At 46.7% G+C, this 19,911-nt stretch overlaps 10 non-coding genes across 10 annotated transcripts; 4 read left to right on the top strand and 6 right to left on the bottom strand.

Moving 5' to 3' along the window:
- Positions 1-10,383: 10,383 nt before the first annotated feature.
- On the bottom strand, positions 10,384-10,465 carry TRNAS-GCU (transfer RNA serine (anticodon GCU)). The gene has a single exon. It is a non-coding gene; the product is annotated as a tRNA-Ser (tRNA).
- A 412-nt stretch (positions 10,466-10,877) lies between these two features.
- On the top strand, positions 10,878-10,972 carry TRNAI-UAU (transfer RNA isoleucine (anticodon UAU)). Its single transcript has 2 exons — positions 10,878-10,915; positions 10,937-10,972. It is a non-coding gene; the product is annotated as a tRNA-Ile (tRNA).
- A 1,160-nt stretch (positions 10,973-12,132) lies between these two features.
- TRNAT-UGU (transfer RNA threonine (anticodon UGU)) lies at positions 12,133-12,204 on the bottom strand. The gene has a single exon. It is a non-coding gene; the product is annotated as a tRNA-Thr (tRNA).
- A 1,083-nt stretch (positions 12,205-13,287) lies between these two features.
- On the top strand, positions 13,288-13,382 carry TRNAI-UAU (transfer RNA isoleucine (anticodon UAU)). Its single transcript has 2 exons — positions 13,288-13,325; positions 13,347-13,382. It is a non-coding gene; the product is annotated as a tRNA-Ile (tRNA).
- Positions 13,383-14,531: 1,149 nt separating this feature from the next.
- TRNAT-UGU (transfer RNA threonine (anticodon UGU)) lies at positions 14,532-14,603 on the bottom strand. The gene has a single exon. It is a non-coding gene; the product is annotated as a tRNA-Thr (tRNA).
- Positions 14,604-15,192: 589 nt separating this feature from the next.
- TRNAS-GCU (transfer RNA serine (anticodon GCU)) lies at positions 15,193-15,274 on the bottom strand. The gene has a single exon. It is a non-coding gene; the product is annotated as a tRNA-Ser (tRNA).
- A 412-nt stretch (positions 15,275-15,686) lies between these two features.
- On the top strand, positions 15,687-15,781 carry TRNAI-UAU (transfer RNA isoleucine (anticodon UAU)). Its single transcript has 2 exons — positions 15,687-15,724; positions 15,746-15,781. It is a non-coding gene; the product is annotated as a tRNA-Ile (tRNA).
- Positions 15,782-16,941: 1,160 nt separating this feature from the next.
- On the bottom strand, positions 16,942-17,013 carry TRNAT-UGU (transfer RNA threonine (anticodon UGU)). Its single transcript has one exon. It is a non-coding gene; the product is annotated as a tRNA-Thr (tRNA).
- A 1,083-nt stretch (positions 17,014-18,096) lies between these two features.
- TRNAI-UAU (transfer RNA isoleucine (anticodon UAU)) lies at positions 18,097-18,191 on the top strand. The gene is made up of 2 exons: positions 18,097-18,134; positions 18,156-18,191. It is a non-coding gene; the product is annotated as a tRNA-Ile (tRNA).
- Positions 18,192-19,365: 1,174 nt separating this feature from the next.
- On the bottom strand, positions 19,366-19,437 carry TRNAT-UGU (transfer RNA threonine (anticodon UGU)). Its single transcript has one exon. It is a non-coding gene; the product is annotated as a tRNA-Thr (tRNA).
- Positions 19,438-19,911: the final 474 nt, after the last annotated feature.

Raw genomic sequence — 19,911 nt, 5'->3', positions numbered from 1 at the left:
CCGCTTCCACCACGTAGGGGAGATCCGGATCGGGGTGAGCCAACACCGGCGCCTTACCAAAGGCGCTTTTCAGGGCCTCAAAGGCTTTGTTCGCTTCAGGGGACCAGACAAACTCCTTGGACTTCCTCAGTAGCTGTGTGATTGGGGCCACCACTCCTGAAAATCCATCTATGAACCGCCTGTAAAAGTTGGCGAAGCCAATGAAACTTTGGACGTCCTTCACGCTTTGGGGCACCGGCCATTCTTTCACCGCCTTGATCTTTCGTTCTGCCATCTCCTGTCCCTCTGGACTCAGCATCACTCCGAGGAATTCCACGGATGTGACGTGGAAGTCACACTTGCTGAGTTTACAAAACAGCATGTTTTCCCTCAGCTTTTGGAGCACAGCTTTGACGTGGTGTACGTGCTCCTCCACACTGGACGAATAGATGAGGATGTCGTCGATATATACGACCACGTAGATATCCAACTCCTCTCTGAATACCTCATTCAAAAAGTACTGAAAGGCTGCCGGGGCGTTGCACAGACCGAACGGCATGACGAGGTACTCAAAAAGGCCGAACCTGGTCTTAAAGGCGGTCTTCCACTCGTCTCCGTCCCTCATGCGCACCAGATGGTATGCCCCTTTCAAATCCAACTTGGTGTAGATACGAGCTTTCTTGACCTGTTCCAGAAGTACACTGATGAGAGGCAAGGGGTACCGATTTTTTATGGTTATCGCATTCAATGCCCTAAAGTCCACACAGGCTCTCAGCTCCCCATTAGCCTTCGGGATGAAGAAGAGTGGCGAGGCGGCCGGAGACTTGGACGGGCGGATGAATCCTAGCTTGAGGAGTTTATCCAGGTACCCCCGGAGATGCACGTTTTCAGGCTCCGTCAGGGCATACAGCCTGCCGCTGGGAACGCTGGCCCCTGGCACCAGGTCGATCTGGCAGTCAAACTGTCTATGTGGTGGTAGCACTTCCGCCTTCACCTCATCAAATACATCCTCAAAACTGTGATAAGCCTGGGGGAGAGCCACATCTTTTTCTGCCGCTGTAGCCACCGTCTGACTCCCGCTCTCATCTGCGTCAAGGGATTCCGTTCTTATTCCACAATGCAGGATGCAATACGGTGACGTCATTTCGATGCGATGTGTTGGCCAATCCACAAAGGGGTTGTGTTTCAGTAGCCACGGCAATCCCAATATGACGCCATATTGGGGCGCTCGGATGATGTTAAAATCGATTTGTTCCAAATGGTTCCACCCATATCTCATCGGAAGGACCCCCGTGTGCTGCCCGATGGGCCCCGTCACCAATCGCCTTCCGTCTACAGCATAGACGTCTTCGGGTACAGCTTTGGGAAGAAGCACTAGCCCTAGCCTGCATGCCTCGTTGTGGTCCATAAACATGCCAGTGGCCCCTGAATCCACCATGGCCACAACGGGTATCCACTGGTCATGCACTCCCACGTGCACCGTGATAAACAGGTGTCGTTGTCCCTTAGTGACCGAGTTGGAAAGTGAAGGGATGGATGAGTGACTCCGAGATGCCCCTTCTCTGGTCTTGGAGTCCTCTAGTTTTCCGCCGGTATGTCCACCACGGCTGTTACCGACCGGTTGGCCCGATAACGTGACGTCTTCGGTTTGGCAGGGCATTCACGTACGTAGTGGCCTTTTTTGCCACAATATAGGCACAATCCTTGTTTACGGCGTGACTCTTTCTCCGTGGCTGTGAGGCTCGCTCGTATTGCGCCGATGTCCATGGGTTCTCCCTTGGATGCGGTGGAAGTTTCAGGACTTCCCACCGTCACATAGGATGGAAGGGATTTTCCTTTTCTCCCATGATCCCCCTTTCTTTCACTTAGCCTATGTTCCAGCCGTAATACCAGGTTGATAAGGCCCTCACATGTCTTGGGTTGAGGGTCAATATGAGCCACGGCGTCCTTGAGCTCATCGCACAGCCCTTGATGGAAGAGCGCCGTCTGTTTAGCAACAGGCCACTTGGTTTCCGCAACCAGCCTTCGGAACGCGTTGAGATACTGCACCAGGTCGTTGGATCCCTGTCTCAACTCAAGCATTTCACGGTCCGCCGTGTACGAGTCAGCCCTTCTGTCGAATACCTTCAGGAATTCCTCGCGAAAAGCACCCCAATCACATAAGAGGGGGTCGTCCCTGCTCACCAGAGGTACGGCCCATTGTGCCGCGTTTCCAGCCAAATAGGATATAAGGAAAGCCACACGAGCCTGACTCGTGGGGAACGCCTTTGGTTTGCACGATAAATGTAGCGCCACTTGTGTGAGGAATACCTGCACTGTGTTAGGATCCCCACTGTACCTCTCTGGTGTCGCCAAGGGGATGGCTACCGGCATTTCCACTACTACCGCAGGGGTCTGATTCGTGAGGGAGGTGCTGGGCGTGAGCGGGTCCAATTGGATAGCATCCAGTCTGGCTTTTACATCGGCTGTTTCTTGCCTAGAGGCAGCCACTTCAACTTGCATGGCCGCTAAAGCAGCCAGCACATCATCAAGTGTTGCCATGTCTGTTATCGACCGGGAGACAGTTAGTGTTATTACGGTCGGATATTTTGTAACGCCCTGAACGTCTCAGGATCGTTTAACAGACACGACAATGAGGACGCAACCACTAGTGAAGGGTTAGTTGTTTTAATGAAGGCAAATATAATACAAAGAATAAACAAGTTATAGTCACTGGAATCCTCCAGGCTAAGTACGTTACCAGCCCACAGCACGGATGGTCCTAACCGTCCTCTGCATATACGCCGGTCCCGGCGTATGCCAACAGAGGGCAGAAATGAAATGGCCGACAATGCCAATCGGTAGGCTGTGAGGGGCACGAAGAGTGTTGGGGAGAATCGAGGAGTCAGGGAAACACCCAGCCGGGGTCTCTACCTGAAGGGAGCAGCCGCTCAACCTCTTCCTCAGACTGCACCGGGACGCGGAGTCACCTCCTGGTGATGCGTCACCGATACCCCAATCACAAGCAAGAAGACTGAACCGAGAGCAGCCGCTCGATCGATCCTGTGGACTTCCGAGTCTGTAACGCGGCAAACACCTCCTGGTGTGCGTTACAGCTGGCAGTCCCTGTGTCTCTGGTCGGGCTGGGAGTTACGACTCCAACCAGCAAAAGCGCCACTGCGCTTGGACTCAGCCGAGTCAAAAAGCGAAGCTCAATGGTTGACCGGTAGAGCTTCCGGGTCCTTCACAGGTGACGATGGGGCAAGACACGGCCCAGGGAGTAACGACTCGACCTACCTCCGTTCTTGCCTTACTGGAGCACCACTCCGGAACACTGCTCTTCACGAAGCCGGTACGTCGGTGTGAACACAATATCCGACAGCGTTGTACCTCCCGGTTCCTCCCTTTATAGGGCGTGTTTTCCTTGAGTTATGTAACAGCTCTCCTGTTTACATAAGGGCGTGTTTCCTTGAGTTATGTAACAGCTCTCCTGTTTACATAAGGGCGTGTTTCCCTTGAGTTATGTAACAGCTCTCCTGTTTACATAAGGGCGTGTTTCCCTTGAGTTATGTAACAGCTCTCCTGTTTACATAAGGGCGTGTTTTCCTTGAGTTATGTAACAGCTCTCCTGTTTACATAAGGGCGTGTTTCCCTTGTATGACAGGAATTCTTGACAGTACATCCTCCCTCTCAGCGGCTCCCCACGGGTCCAGCGCTGGCAGGAAAACGCCGATGGAACAAGGAGACCAAGCGCGGAGCATGAACCCCTTCAGCCGGTTCCCATGAATGCTCCTCCGGGCCATAGCCTTTCCACGCAACCAGGTACCACAGCTTCCCCCTGCGCCATTTGGACGCCCGTATGCCCGACACTTCATACTCCACCTCCGACTCCACGCATACCGGCCGAGGTGTCCCAGACGGCTTGGAGGGTGCTGGTTTGAGCAATGATACATGAAAGACAGGGTGTATCCGCAATGACTGGGGCAAGCACACCTTCACGTTCACGGGACCCATACACTTGGTAATTAGATAGGGGCCCATGTACTTGGGATGGAACACACTGTTCTTTCGAAACCTCATGTTTCTTGTGGATATCCAGACGTAGTCTCCAGTGCGGTACAGTGGCCCGGGCCTTCTCTTCCTATCTGCCGCAGCCTTGTATCTTCTCTTGGCCTCTATTAGGACAGCCCTTGAGCGCATCAATGTGTCTTTTATGTGTGCCACCCTGTCCGCTGTGGCGGGAATCCTGTCCTCTCTGAACGGATGTAGAAATGGCAAGAACCTGGGATGTTGGCCATAGTTGCTATAGAACGGAGATGACTGTGTGGAGCTGTGAGTGGCGTTGGTATAGGCTATCTCTGCAACCCATAGCAAGTCGACCCATTCTTCCCTGCCCTGGTCCACAAAACATCGCAGATACTGTTTGAGCGTTTGGTTCAGGCGCTCGGTTTGGCCGTCCGTTTGAGGGTGGTAGCTGGTGGACAGGGCGGTCTTAACATGCAGCGCAGTGCACCAAGTCTTCCAGAATTGCGCAGTAAACTGCGACCCCCGGTCCGACACGATCACCCCAGGTAATCCATGCAGTCGTACCACATTCTTTAGGAGTAGTGACGCCAATTCCCCGGCCGTAGGGACTCTCTTGCAGGGGATGAAGTGCCCCATTTTCGTCAAGTAATCCACCACCACCAGTATTGCCGTCATCCCCTGGTCTACCGGTAGGCCCACCACGAAGTCCAGTGATATGCTATCCCATGGTCTATCCGGGGTTGGAAGTGGATGTAAGAGCCCTTGGGTTCGGCCATGGTCGGCCTTCATGGTAGCACACGTAGGACACTCCTGTCCCCACCTCCTGACATCCACTCTCATGGTTGGCCACCAGAAATGCCGTCCCATGCTAGCCACCGTTTTTTCAAAGCCCAAATGACCTGCGCATGGAGAGTCATGGCACCAGATGAATGCTTGTTTCCTTAGCCTAGGCGTGGGTATCAATAGGCACCTGCCCTTCAGGGGTATCCCGTCCTTCAGCTGCCATTCTCTGTGACTGAGGAGCCACCTCCGCCATGCGAATGACCTGATCCCTCTCTTTATTCCCCTCAGGAAAGTATCCGGTTGAATAACCCCCAATACCATCCTCGGGGAAATGATGGAACGCTCGGTCGCAGGCAATGGTTCCTTAACTGCAGATTGACGGGACAGGGCGTCCGCCTTTCGGTTTTCCGTCCCCGGCCGATATGTGATGCGGAAGTTGAACCCCGCAAAGAAGATCATCCACCGCAGCTGCCTGGGAGAAAGGTGTCTAGTGGCAGTCATGAACTGTAGGTTCCGATGGTCCGTGTACACCGATACCACATGTCTTGCCCCCATCAACCAATGCCTCCATTCGGTGAAGGCGTCCTTGATTGCGAGAAGCTCCTTCTCCGCAATATGGTAGTTGCGTTCGGCGTCGTTGAGTTTGCGGGACATGTACGCAACGGGATGAAGCACCCCTGTGTCGTGGTTGCGTTGGGACAAGATAGCCCCCAGCGCCACATCCGACGCGTCCGCTTCCACCACGTAGGGGAGATCCGGATCGGGGTGAGCCAACACCGGCGCCTTACCAAAGGCGCTTTTCAGGGCCTCAAAGGCTTTGTTCGCTTCAGGGGACCAGACAAACTCCTTGGACTTCCTCAGTAGCTGTGTGATTGGGGCCACCACTCCTGAAAATCCATCTATGAACCGCCTGTAAAAGTTGGCGAAGCCAATGAAACTTTGGACGTCCTTCACGCTTTGGGGCACCGGCCATTCTTTCACCGCCTTGATCTTTCGTTCTGCCATCTCCTGTCCCTCTGGACTCAGCATCACTCCGAGGAATTCCACGGATGTGACGTGGAAGTCACACTTGCTGAGTTTACAAAACAGCATGTTTTCCCTCAGCTTTTGGAGCACAGCTTTGACGTGGTGTACGTGCTCCTCCACACTGGACGAATAGATGAGGATGTCGTCGATATATACGACCACGTAGATATCCAACTCCTCTCTGAATACCTCATTCAAAAAGTACTGAAAGGCTGCCGGGGCGTTGCACAGACCGAACGGCATGACGAGGTACTCAAAAAGGCCGAACCTGGTCTTAAAGGCGGTCTTCCACTCGTCTCCGTCCCTCATGCGCACCAGATGGTATGCCCCTTTCAAATCCAACTTGGTGTAGATACGAGCTTTCTTGACCTGTTCCAGAAGTACACTGATGAGAGGCAAGGGGTACCGATTTTTTATGGTTATCGCATTCAATGCCCTAAAGTCCACACAGGCTCTCAGCTCCCCATTAGCCTTCGGGATGAAGAAGAGTGGCGAGGCGGCCGGAGACTTGGACGGGCGGATGAATCCTAGCTTGAGGAGTTTATCCAGGTACCCCCGGAGATGCACGTTTTCAGGCTCCGTCAGGGCATACAGCCTGCCGCTGGGAACGCTGGCCCCTGGCACCAGGTCGATCTGGCAGTCAAACTGTCTATGTGGTGGTAGCACTTCCGCCTTCACCTCATCAAATACATCCTCAAAACTGTGATAAGCCTGGGGGAGAGCCACATCTTTTTCTGCCGCTGTAGCCACCGTCTGACTCCCGCTCTCATCTGCGTCAAGGGATTCCGTTCTTATTCCACAATGCAGGATGCAATACGGTGACGTCATTTCGATGCGATGTGTTGGCCAATCCACAAAGGGGTTGTGTTTCTGTAGCCACGGCAATCCCAATATGACGCCATATTGGGGCGCTCGGATGATGTTAAAATCGATTTGTTCCAAATGGTTCCACCCATATCTCATCGGAAGGACCCCCGTGTGCTGCCCGATGGGCCCCGTCACCAATCGCCTTCCGTCTACAGCATAGACGTCTTCGGGTACAGCTTTGGGAAGAAGCACTAGCCCTAGCCTGCATGCCTCGTTGTGGTCCATAAACATGCCAGTGGCCCCTGAATCCACCATGGCCACAACGGGTATCCACTGGTCATGCACTCCCACGTGCACCGTGATAAACAGGTGTCGTTGTCCCTTAGTGACCGAGTTGGAAAGTGAAGGGATGGATGAGTGACTCCGAGATGCCCCTTCTCTGGTCTTGGAGTCCTCTAGTTTTCCGCCGGTATGTCCACCACGGCTGTTACCGACCGGTTGGCCCGATAACGTGACGTCTTCGGTTTGGCAGGGCATTCACGTACGTAGTGGCCTTTTTTGCCACAATATAGGCACAATCCTTGTTTACGGCGTGACTCTTTCTCCGTGGCTGTGAGGCTCGCTCGTATTGCGCCGATGTCCATGGGTTCTCCCTTGGATGCGGTGGAAGTTTCAGGACTTCCCACCGTCACATAGGATGGAAGGGATTTTCCTTTTCTCCCATGATCCCCCTTTCTTTCACTTAGCCTATGTTCCAGCCGTAATACCAGGTTGATAAGGCCCTCACATGTCTTGGGTTGAGGGTCAATATGAGCCACGGCGTCCTTGAGCTCATCGCACAGCCCTTGATGGAAGAGCGCCGTCTGTTTAGCAACAGGCCACTTGGTTTCCGCAACCAGCCTTCGGAACGCGTTGAGATACTGCACCAGGTCGTTGGATCCCTGTCTCAACTCAAGCATTTCACGGTCCGCCGTGTACGAGTCAGCCCTTCTGTCGAATACCTTCAGGAATTCCTCGCGAAAAGCACCCCAATCACATAAGAGGGGGTCGTCCCTGCTCACCAGAGGTACGGCCCATTGTGCCGCGTTTCCAGCCAAATAGGATATAAGGAAAGCCACACGAGCCTGACTCGTGGGGAACGCCTTTGGTTTGCACGATAAATGTAGCGCCACTTGTGTGAGGAATACCTGCACTGTGTTAGGATCCCCACTGTACCTCTCTGGTGTCGCCAAGGGGATGGCTACCGGCATTTCCACTACTACCGCAGGGGTCTGATTCGTGAGGGAGGTGCTGGGCGTGAGCGGGTCCAATTGGATAGCATCCAGTCTGGCTTTTACATCGGCTGTTTCTTGCCTAGAGGCAGCCACTTCAACTTGCATGGCCGCTAAAGCAGCCAGCACATCATCAAGTGTTGCCATGTCTGTTATCGACCGGGAGACAGTTAGTGTTATTACGGTCGGATATTTTGTAACGCCCTGAACGTCTCAGGATCGTTTAACAGACACGACAATGAGGACGCAACCACTAGTGAAGGGTTAGTTGTTTTAATGAAGGCAAATATAATACAAAGAATAAACAAGTTATAGTCACTGGAATCCTCCAGGCTAAGTACGTTACCAGCCCACAGCACGGATGGTCCTAACCGTCCTCTGCATATACGCCGGTCCCGGCGTATGCCAACAGAGGGCAGAAATGAAATGGCCGACAATGCCAATCGGTAGGCTGTGAGGGGCACGAAGAGTGTTGGGGAGAATCGAGGAGTCAGGGAAACACCCAGCCGGGGTCTCTACCTGAAGGGAGCAGCCGCTCAACCTCTTCCTCAGACTGCACCGGGACGCGGAGTCACCTCCTGGTGATGCGTCACCGATACCCCAATCACAAGCAAGAAGACTGAACCGAGAGCAGCCGCTCGATCGATCCTGTGGACTTCCGAGTCTGTAACGCGGCAAACACCTCCTGGTGTGCGTTACAGCTGGCAGTCCCTGTGTCTCTGGTCGGGCTGGGAGTTACGACTCCAACCAGCAAAAGCGCCACTGCGCTTGGACTCAGCCGAGTCAAAAAGCGAAGCTCAATGGTTGACCGGTAGAGCTTCCGGGTCCTTCACAGGTGACGATGGGGCAAGACACGGCCCAGGGAGTAACGACTCGACCTACCTCCGTTCTTGCCTTACTGGAGCACCACTCCGGAACACTGCTCTTCACGAAGCCGGTACGTCGGTGTGAACACAATATCCGACAGCGTTGTACCTCCCGGTTCCTCCCTTTATAGGGAGTGTTTTCCTTGAGTTATGTAACAGCTCTCCTGTTTACATAAGGGCGTGTTTCCTTGAGTTATGTAACAGCTCTCCTGTTTACATAAGGGCGTGTTTCCCTTGAGTTATGTAACAGCTCTCCTGTTTACATAAGGGCGTGTTTCCCTTGAGTTATGTAACAGCTCTCCTGTTTACATAAGGGCGTGTTTTCCTTGAGTTATGTAACAGCTCTCCTGTTTACATAAGGGCGTGTTTCCCTTGTATGACAGGAATTCTTGACACGATACTCCTTTCCCAGAAACCAGGTTCACTTCTTCATTCAACCCACCCATCCAAAGTCACCAAATCTTTGAAGCAAGTCTGCCTATTCTCCCTTTCTCTCTATGTACAAGATACCTTGTATCATTTGAATGGACAGCAGGAGAGAAGGATATTTATGGTGAGTGGGGGTGGGGTTTTGAGGAGTAACCTCATTTGCCTAAGAGCCGGGGTATCTGGGAAAAAAAGTATTTTATGGGGGAAGACTTTCACATCTCCTTGGTGAAATTTGTAGGGCCTTATAACATCCTTTCTGTGGATGCAGATTCAGTCGGAACAGAGGTCCTAGTCCTCGCTCTGCCTTTCAAAGGAACTGTAAATATGCATGGCTTATTTGGCTTTGCCCGGCAGGGCTTGCCCGGCAGGGTGAGAATGGCGTTTGTCAGGCGATCGGAAGGGGTGAGGCAATAATTTATAATTCAATGATCTTCATGATATTTTCTTGATAATATGAAAGCAGGAAAGGGAAGCTTGGCAATAAGCAATCCTAAAGCAAGGTGTGACCCCAGGGAAGAATGACTTGAAAACAACATACAGAAAGACTCATGTAAAAAGGCCCTGAAGAGGCTTGAACTCATGACCCCTGGTTTACAAGACCAGTGCTCTGCCACTGAGCTACAAGGACAGTCTGCACGCAGGATGTAAATTGCAACATGTATTCTTACTGAGGTATGAATATATCTATGATTTTGAGACTCTATATGGAAACGTAGTTGCATATGAATGTCCACGTGCGCGCACACATTGAAGACCATGCTTAAGGCACTTTTTTTGGAAGTATGAAAAACTACATTTTCATATGAGAAAATAAGAGTTTTCGCATTCAAGACCATACCGATAGCTCTAGTTAGTATGTCTGCAATCAGTGACATATAGAGAACCCACTTATTAGAAGTGATCTGTCTCTGTGGGGCAGACATATGTTAACAGTCATTCATTTGAGAATGCCTAAACTTTAGGAGTAAGAGCTGCTTTCTTATCAATCTATTTATCCAAACTGGTTAATAAGCCAGGAGTGAGTGAAAGGCAATCCTCTGGAAACTCCATGAAAGATCTAATTTCTATTACGCACAAAATACTTCACTTTATTTGACATATTTGTTAAAATGGAACAGTCAGATGATCCCATCTAGCGGATCCTGGCTCTGTCTTGAAAGAGAGTGTAATTATACTACAAGAAATGCTGGCCATCTAAAGAGACTCTGATGGCTTTCCGACGAAGGTGGGATTCGAACCCACGCGTGCAGAGCACAATGGATCAGCAGTCCATCGCCTTAACCACTCGGCCACCTCGTCTGCCCTACAGCCCCATCTGAAACCTTGCTTCACAAAAGGTACTGAAGTGTCAATATACTGTACCTAAAAAAGAAAAAAACAGCTGAGGCAAGATCTCACATTCCACGTCTTCCCCCAATCAGGGACCTACATTTCATTTTTGGGAAATTCTTACTATGTGCTAATTACAAATATTCATAAGATTCCCCGAGACTTTGTCAGAACTGTCAAGATATAATTCTATGGGGGTTTGAATAGACAGAGCATATGTTATAGGACAATTATAGAATCTATTCCGTTTGGACTGTATTTTTAATAGTCATGATAACATGCTAGCATGTGAGTCGATCTTGCACAGTGAATGATGGAGCAGTGTCTGTCATCTACTTGGTCAGCTGTAGATGGCTCACCTGGGGAGATGTGAAAAGAGAGAGCTCCAGTGGTGCAATCGGTTAGCGCGCGGTACTTATACAGCAGTACTTGCACTGAGCCATGCCGAGGTTGTGAGTTCGAGCCTCACCTGGAGCAGCCGTGTTGTTTTTCATAAACCATTTCACAAAAAGTAAAGTTTAAACTCAGAGTATGGACGGCCCTTGCTAGAGAGTCTTTACTTCTTATAGGATCTACGTGTCCTACTCCTCTGGGTGCCAAATATCACATATCCTCCGCGATGCTCAGTTTAAACATTCCATGATGTGCCATCTTGCATTTCATGCAAACACCACATCAGTGCATTTAAAAATACATTTGTAGAATAATAAATATGATGAAAACAGTGTTCTCACATGATAACCATAAACTGAAGAGCTGCAAAAAATGCTGTATCAGCTACTTACAATAAAAGGTGACTCGAAAAAACTAGCAAAAGAAGAGCATCATCATATTAAAGGTTCTATTCACCATCTTGAGTTGCACCATAGCAGCTTATGGTGCTTTTCTGCTCAGAGTGTGCCTCCAATCCCACATTCATTTTTAATTTCTTTGCAGTTTAAAATACAACAATTACTGCTCGAAGTTCACTTTTCAAAACCATTCAACCTATTAAATGTATTTCTCTAACCTATGAATGTGGTCCATGTTCACTTTTCCTCATCTTCATCTCGATACTCCTTTCCCAGAAACCAGGTTCACTTCTTCATTCAACCCACCCATCCAAAGTCATCAAATCTTTGAAGCAAGTCTGCCTATTCTCCCTTTCTCTCTATGTACAAGATACCTTGTATCATTTGAATGGACAGCAGGAGAGAAGGATATTTATGGTGAGTGGGGGTGGGGTTTTGAGGAGTAACCTCATTTGCCTAAGAGCCGGGGTATCTGGGAAAAAAAGTATTTTATGGGGGAAGACTTTCACATCTCCTTGGTGAAATTTGTAGGGCCTTATAACATCCTTTCTGTGGATGCAGATTCAGTCGGAACAGAGGTCCTAGTCCTCGCTCTGCCTTTCAAAGGAACTGTAAATATGCATGGCTTATTTGGCTTTGCCCGGCAGGGTGAGAATGACGTTTGTCAGGCGTTCGTCAGGCGATCGGAAGGGGTGAGGCAATAATTTATAATTCAATGATCTTCATGATATTTTCTTGATAATATGAAAGCAGGAAAGGGAAGCTTGGCAATAAGCAATCCTAAAGCAAGGTGTGACTCCAGGGAAGAATGACTTGAAAACAACATACAGAAAGACTCATGTAAAAAGGCCCTGATGAGGCTTGAACTCATGACCCCTGGTTTACAAGACCAGTGCTCTGCCACTGAGCTACAAGGCCAGTCTGCACGCAGGATGTAAATTGCAACATGTATTCTTACTGAGGTATGAATATATCTATGATTTTGAGACTCTATATGGAAACGTAGTTGCATATGCATGTCCACGTGCGCGCACACATTGAAGACCATGCTTAAGGCACTTTTTTTGGAAGTATGAAAAACTACATTTTCATATGAGAAAATAAGAGTTTTCGCATTCAAGACCATACCGATAGCTCTAGTTAGTATGTCTGCAATCAGTGACATATAGAGAACCCACTTATTAGAAGTGATCTGTCTCTGTGGGGCAGACATATGTTAACAGTCATTCATTTGAGAATGCCTAAACTTTAGGAGTAAGAGCTGCTTTCTTATCAATCTATTTATCCAAACTGGTTAATAAGCCAGGAGTGAGTGAAAGGCAATCCTCTGGAAACTCCATGAAAGATCTAATTTCTATTACGCACAAAATACTTCACTTTATTTGACATATTTGTTAAAATGGAACAGTCAGATGATCCCATCTAGCGGATCCTGGCTCTGTCTTGAAAGAGAGTGTAATTATACTACAAGAAATGCTGGCCATCAAAAGAGACTCTGATGGCTTTCCGACGAAGGTGGGATTCGAACCCACGCGTGCAGAGCACAATGGATTAGCAGTCCATCGCCTTAACCACTCAGCCACCTCGTCTGCCCTACAGCCCCATCTGAAACCTTGCTTCACAAAAGGTACTGAAGTGTCAATATACTGTACCTAAAAAAGAAAAAAACAGCTGAGGCAAGATCTCACATTCCACGTCTTCCCCCAATCAGGGACCTACATTTCATTTTTGGGAAATTCTTACTATGTGCTAATTACAAATATTCATAAGATTCCCCGAGACTTTGTCAGAACTGTCAAGATATAATTCTATGGGGTTTTGAATAGACAGAGCATATGTTATAGGACAATTATAGAATCTATTCCGTTTGGACTGTATTTTTAATAGTCATGATAACATGCTAGCATGTGAGTCGATCTTGCACAGTGAATGATGGAGCAGTGTCTGTCATCTACTTGGTCAGCTGTAGATGGCTCACCTGGGGAGATGTGAAAAGAGAGAGCTCCAGTGGCGCAATCGGTTAGCGCGCGGTACTTATACAGCAGTACTTGCACTGAGCCATGCCGAGGTTGTGAGTTCGAGCCTCACCTGGAGCAGCCGTGTTGTTTTTCATAAACCATTTCACAAAAAGTAAAGTTTAAACTCAGAGTATGGACGGCCCTTGCTAGAGAGTCTTTACTTCTTATAGGATCTACGTGTCCTACTCCTCTGGGTGCCAAATATCACATATCCTCCGCGATGCTCAGTTTAAACATTCCATGATGTGCCATCTTGCATTTCATGCAAACACCACATCAGTGCATTTAAAAATACATTTGTAGAATAATAAATATGATGAAAACAGTGTTCTCACATGATAACCATAAACTGAAGAGCTGCAAAAAATGCTGTATCAGCTACTTACAATAAAAGGTGACTCGAAAAAACTAGCAAAAGAAGAGCATCATCATATTAAAGGTTCTATTCACCATCTTGAGTTGCACCATAGCAGCTTATGGTGCTTTTCTGCTCAGAGTGTGCCTCCAATCCCACATTCATTTTTAATTTCTTTGCAGTTTAAAAAACAACAATTACTGCTCGAAGTTCACTTTTCAAAACCATTCAACCTATTAAATGTATTTCTCTAACCTATGAATGTGGTCCATGTTCACTTTTCCTCATCTTCATCTCGATACTCCTTTGCCAGAAACCAGGTTCACTTCTTCATTCAACCCACCCATCCAAAGTCACCAAATCTTTGAAGCAAGTCTGCCTATTCTCCCTTTCTCTCTATGTACAAGATACCTTGTATCATTTGAATGGACAGCAGGAGAGAAGGATATTTATGGTGAGTGGGGGTGGGGTTTTGAGGAGTAACCTCATTTGCCTAAGAGCCGGGGTATCTGGGAAAAAAAGTATTTTATGGGGGAAGACTTTCACATCTCCTTGGTGAAATTTGTAGGGCCTTATAACATCCTTTCTGTGGATGCAGATTCAGTCGGAACAGAGGTCCTAGTCCTCGCTCTGCCTTTCAAAGGAACTGTAAATATGCATGGCTTATTTGGCTTTGCCCGGCAGGGCTTGCATGGCGTTTGTCAGGCGTTCGGAAGGGGTGAGGCAATAATTTATAATTCAATGATCTTCATGATATTTTCTTGATAATATGAAAGCAGGAAAGGGAAGCTTGGCAATAAGCAATCCTAAAGCAAGGTGTGACTCCAGGGAAGAATGACTTGAAAACAACATACAGAAAGACTCATGTAAAAAGGCCCTGATGAGGCTTGAACTCATGACCCCTGGTTTACAAGACCAGTGCTCTGCCACTGAGCTACAAGGCCAGTCTGCACGCAGGATGTAAATTGCAACATGTATTCTTACTGAGGTATGAATATATCTATGATTTTGAGACTCTGTATGGAAACGTAGTTGCATATGAATGTCCACGTGCGCGCACACATTGAAGACCATGCTTAAGGCACTTTTTTTGGAAGTATGAAAAACTACATTTTCATATGAGAAAATAAGAGTTTTCGCATTCAAGACCATACCGATAGCTCTAGTTAGTATGTCTGCAATCAGTGACATATAGAGAACCCACTTATTAGAAGTGATCTGTCTCTGTGGGGCAGACATATGTTAACAGTCATTCATTTGAGAATGCCTAAACTTTAGGAGTAAGAGCTGCTTTCTTATCAATCTATTTATCCAAACTGGTTAATAAGCCAGGAGTGAGTGAAAGGCAATCCTCTGGAAACTCCATGAAAGATCTAATTTCTATTACGCACAAAATACTTCACTTTATTTGACATATTTGTTAAAATGGAACAGTCAGATGATCCCATCTAGCGGATCCTGGCTCTGTCTTGAAAGAGAGTGTAATTATACTACAAGAAATGCTGGCCATCAAAAGAGACTCTGATGGCTTTCCGACGAAGGTGGGATTCGAACCCACGCGTGCAGAGCACAATGGATTAGCAGTCCATCGCCTTAACCACTCGGCCACCTCGTCTGCCCTACAGCCCCATCTGAAACCTTGCTTCACAAAAGGTACTGAAGTGTCAATATACTGTACCTAAAAAAGAAAAAAACAGCTGAGGCAAGATCTCACATTCTACGTCTTCCCCCAATCAGGGACCTACATTTCATTTTTGGGAAATTCTTACTATGTGCTAATTACAAATATTCATAAGATTCCCCGAGACTTTGTCAGAACTGTCAAGATATAATTCTATGGGATTTTGAATAGACAGAGCATATGTTATAGGACAATTATAGAATCTATTCCGTTTGGACTGTATTTTTAATAGTCATGATAACATGCTAGCATGTGAGTCGATCTTGCACAGTGAATGATGGAGCAGTGTCTGTCATCTACTTGGTCAGCTGTAGATGGCTCACCTGGGGAGATGTGAAAAGAGAGAGCTCCAGTGGTGCAATCGGTTAGCGCGTGGTACTTATACAGCAGTACTTGCACTGAGCCATGCCGAGGTTGTGAGTTCGAGCCTCACCTGGAGCAGCCGTGTTGTTTTTCATAAACCATTTCACAAAAAGTAAAGTTTAAACTCAGAGTATGGACGGCCCTTGCTAGTGAGTCTTTACTTCTTATAGGATCTACGTGTCCTACTCCTCTGGGTGCCAAATATCACATATCCTCCGCGATGCTCAGTTTAAACATTCCATGATGTGCCATCTTGCATTTCATGCAAACACCACATCAGTGCATTTAAAAATACATTTGTAGAATAATAAATATAATGAAAACAGTGTTCTCACATGATAACCATAAACTGAAGAGCTGCAAAAAATGCTGTATCAGCTACTTACAATAAAAGGTGACTCGAAAAAACTAGCAAAAGAAGAGCATCATCATATTAAAGGTTCTATTCACCATCTTGAGTTGCACCATAGCAGCTTATGGTGCTTTTCTGCTCAGAGTGTGCCTCCAATCCCACATTCATTTTTAATTTCTTTGCAGTTTAAAAAACAACAATTACTGCTCGAAGTTCACTTTTCAAAACCATTCAACCTATTAAATGTATTTCTCTAACCTATGAATGTGGTCCATGTTCACTTTTCCTCATCTTCATCTCGATACTCCTTTCCCAGAAACCAGGTTCACTTCTTCATTCAACCCACCCATCCAAAGTCATCAAATCTTTGAAGCAAGTCTGCCTATTCTCCCTTTCTCTCTATGTACAAGATACCTTGTATCATTTGAATGGACAGCAGGAGAGAAGGATATTTATGGTGAGTGGGGGTGGGGTTTTGAGGAGTAACCTCATTTGCCTAAGAGCCGGGGTATCTGGGAAAAAAAGTATTTTATGGGGGAAGACTTTCACATCTCCTTGGTGAAATTTGTAGGGCCTTATAACATCCTTTCTGTGGATGCAGATTCAGTCGGAACAGAGGTCCTAGTCCTCGCTCTGCCTTTCAAAGGAACTGTAAATATGCATGGCTTATTTGGCTTTGCCCGGCAGGGTGAGAATGACGTTTGTCAGGCGTTCGTCAGGCGATCGGAAGGGGTGAGGCAATAATTTATAATTCAATGATCTTCATGATATTTTCTTGATAATATGAAAGCAGGAAAGGGAAGCTTGGCAATAAGCAATCCTAAAGCAAGGTGTGACTCCAGGGAAGAATGACTTGAAAACAACATACAGAAAGACTCATGTAAAAAGGCCCTGATGAGGCTTGAACTCATGACCCCTGGTTTACAAGACCAGTGCTCTGCCACTGAGCTACAAGGCCAGTCTGCACGCAGGATGTAAATTGCAACATGTATTCTTACTGAGGTATGAATATATCTATGATTTTGAGACTCTATATGGAAACGTAGTTGCATATGAATGTCCACGTGCGCGCACACATTGAAGACCATGCTTAAGGCACTTTTTTTGGAAGTATGAAAAACTACATTTTCATATGAGAAAATAAGAGTTTTCGCATTCAAGACCATACCGATAGCTCTAGTTAGTATGTCTGCAATCAGTGACATATAGAGAACCCACTTATTAGAAGTGATCTGTCTCTGTGGGGCAGACATATGTTAACAGTCATTCATTTGAGAATGCCTAAACTTTAGGAGTAAGAGCTGCTTTCTTATCAATCTATTTATCCAAACTGGTTAATAAGCCAGGAGTGAGTGAAAGGCAATCCTCTGGAAACTCCATGAAAGATCTAATTTCTATTACGCACAAAATACTTCACTTTATTTGACATATTTGTTAAAATGGAACAGTCAGATGATCCCATCTAGCGGATCCTGGCTCTGTCTTGAAAGAGAGTGTAATTATACTACAAGAAATGCTGGCCATCAAAAGAGACTCTGATGGCTTTCCGACGAAGGTGGGATTCGAACCCACGCGTGCAGAGCACAATGGATTAGCAGTCCATCGCCTTAACCACTCAGCCACCTCGTCTGCCCTACAGCCCCATCTGAAACCTTGCTTCACAAAAGGTACTGAAGTGTCAATATACTGTACCTAAAAAAGAAAAAAACAGCTGAGGCAAGATCTCACATTCCACGTCTTCCCCCAATCAGGGACCTACATTTCATTTTTGGGAAATTCTTACTATGTGCTAATTACAAATATTCATAAGATTCCCCGAGACTTTGTCAGAACTGTCAAGATATAATTCTATGGGGTTTTGAATAGACAGAGCATATGTTATAGGACAATTATAGAATCTATTCCGTTTGGACTGTATTTTTAATAGTCATGATAACATGCTAGCATGTGAGTCGATCTTGCACAGTGAATGATGGAGCAGTGTCTGTCATCTACTTGGTCAGCTGTAGATGGCTCACCTGGGGAGATGTCAAAAGAGAGAGCTCCAGTGGCGCAATCGGTTAGCGCGCGGTACTTATACAGCAGTACTTGCACTGAGCCATGCCGAGGTTGTGAGTTCGAGCCTCACCTGGAGCAGCCGTGTTGTTTTTCATAAACCATTTCACAAAAAGTAAAGTTTAAACTCAGAGTATGGACGGCCCTTGCTAGAGAGTCTTTACTTCTTATAGGATCTACGTGTCCTACTCCTCTGGGTGCCAAATATCACATATCCTCCGCGATGCTCAGTTTAAACATTCCATGATGTGCCATCTTGCATTTCATGCAAACACCACATCAGTGCATTTAAAAATACATTTGTAGAATAATAAATATGATGAAAACAGTGTTCTCACATGATAACCATAAACTGAAGAGCTGCAAAAAATGCTGTATCAGCTACTTACAATAAAAGGTGACTCGAAAAAACTAGCTAAAGAAGAGCATCATCATATTAAAGGTTCTATTCACCATCTTGAGTTGCACCATAGCAGCTTATGGTGCTTTTCTGCTCAGAGTGTGCCTCCAATCCCACATTCATTTTTAATTTCTTTGCAGTTTAAAAAACAACAATTACTGCTCGAAGTTCACTTTTCAAAACCATTCAACCTATTAAATGTATTTCTCTAACCTATGAATGTGGTCCATGTTCACTTTTCCTCATCTTCATCTCGATACTCCTTTCCCAGAAACCAGGTTCACTTCTTCATTCAACCCACCCATCCAAAGTCACCAAATCTTTGAAGCAAGTCTGCCTATTCTCCCTTTCTCTCTATGTACAAGATACCTTGTATCATTTGAATGGACAGCAGGAGAGAAGGATATTTATGGTGAGTGGGGGTGGGGTTTTGAGGAGTAACCTCATTTGCCTAAGAGCCGGGGTATCTGGGAAAAAAAGTATTTTATGGGGGAAGACTTTCACATCTCCTTGGTGAAATTTGTAGGGCCTTATAACATCCTTTCTGTGGATGCAGATTCAGTCGGAACAGAGGTCCTAGTCCTCGCTCTGCCTTTCAAAGGAACTGTAAATATGCATGGCTTATTTGGCTTTGCCCGGCAGGGCTTGCCCGCCAGGGTGAGAATGGCGTTTGTCAGGCGTTCGTCAGGCGATCGGAAGGGGTGAGGCACTAATTTATAATTCAATGATCTTCATGATATTTTCTTGATAATATGAAAGCAGGAAAGGGAAGCTTGGCAATAAGCAATCCTAAAGCAAGGTGTGACTCCAGGGAAGAATGACTTGAAAACAACATACAGAAAGACTCATGTAAAAAGGCCCTGATGAGGCTTGAACTCATGACCCCTGGTTTACAAGACCAGTGCTCTGCCACTGAGCTACAAGGCCAGTCTGCAAGCAGGATGTAAATTGCAACATGTATTCTTACTGAGGTATGAATATATCTATGATTTTGAGACTCTGTATGGAAACGTAGTTGCATATGAATGTCCACGTGCGCGCACACATTGAAGACCATGCTTAAGGCACTTTTTTTGGAAGTATGAAAAACTACATTTTCATATGAGAAAATAAGAGTTTTCGCATTCAAGACCATACCGATAGCTCTAGTTAGTATGTCTGCAATCAGTGACATATAGAGAACCCACTTATTAGAAGTGATCTGTCTCTGTGGGGCAGACATATGTTAACAGTCATTCATTTGAGAATGCCTAAACTTTAGGAGTAAGAGCTGCTTTCTTATCAATCTATTTATCCAAACTGGTTAATAAGCCAGGAGTGAGTGAAAGGCAATCCTCTGGAAACTCCATGAAAGATCTAATTTCTATTACGCACAAAATACTTCACTTTATTTGACATATT

This window comes from Triturus cristatus, chromosome 12 (assembly GCF_964204655.1).
Source record: "Triturus cristatus chromosome 12, aTriCri1.1, whole genome shotgun sequence".
NCBI classification, from domain to species: domain Eukaryota; kingdom Metazoa; phylum Chordata; class Amphibia; order Caudata; family Salamandridae; genus Triturus; species Triturus cristatus.
The sequence above is the reverse complement of the archived record's forward strand: the minus strand, read 5'-3'. Positions and strand labels throughout refer to the sequence as shown.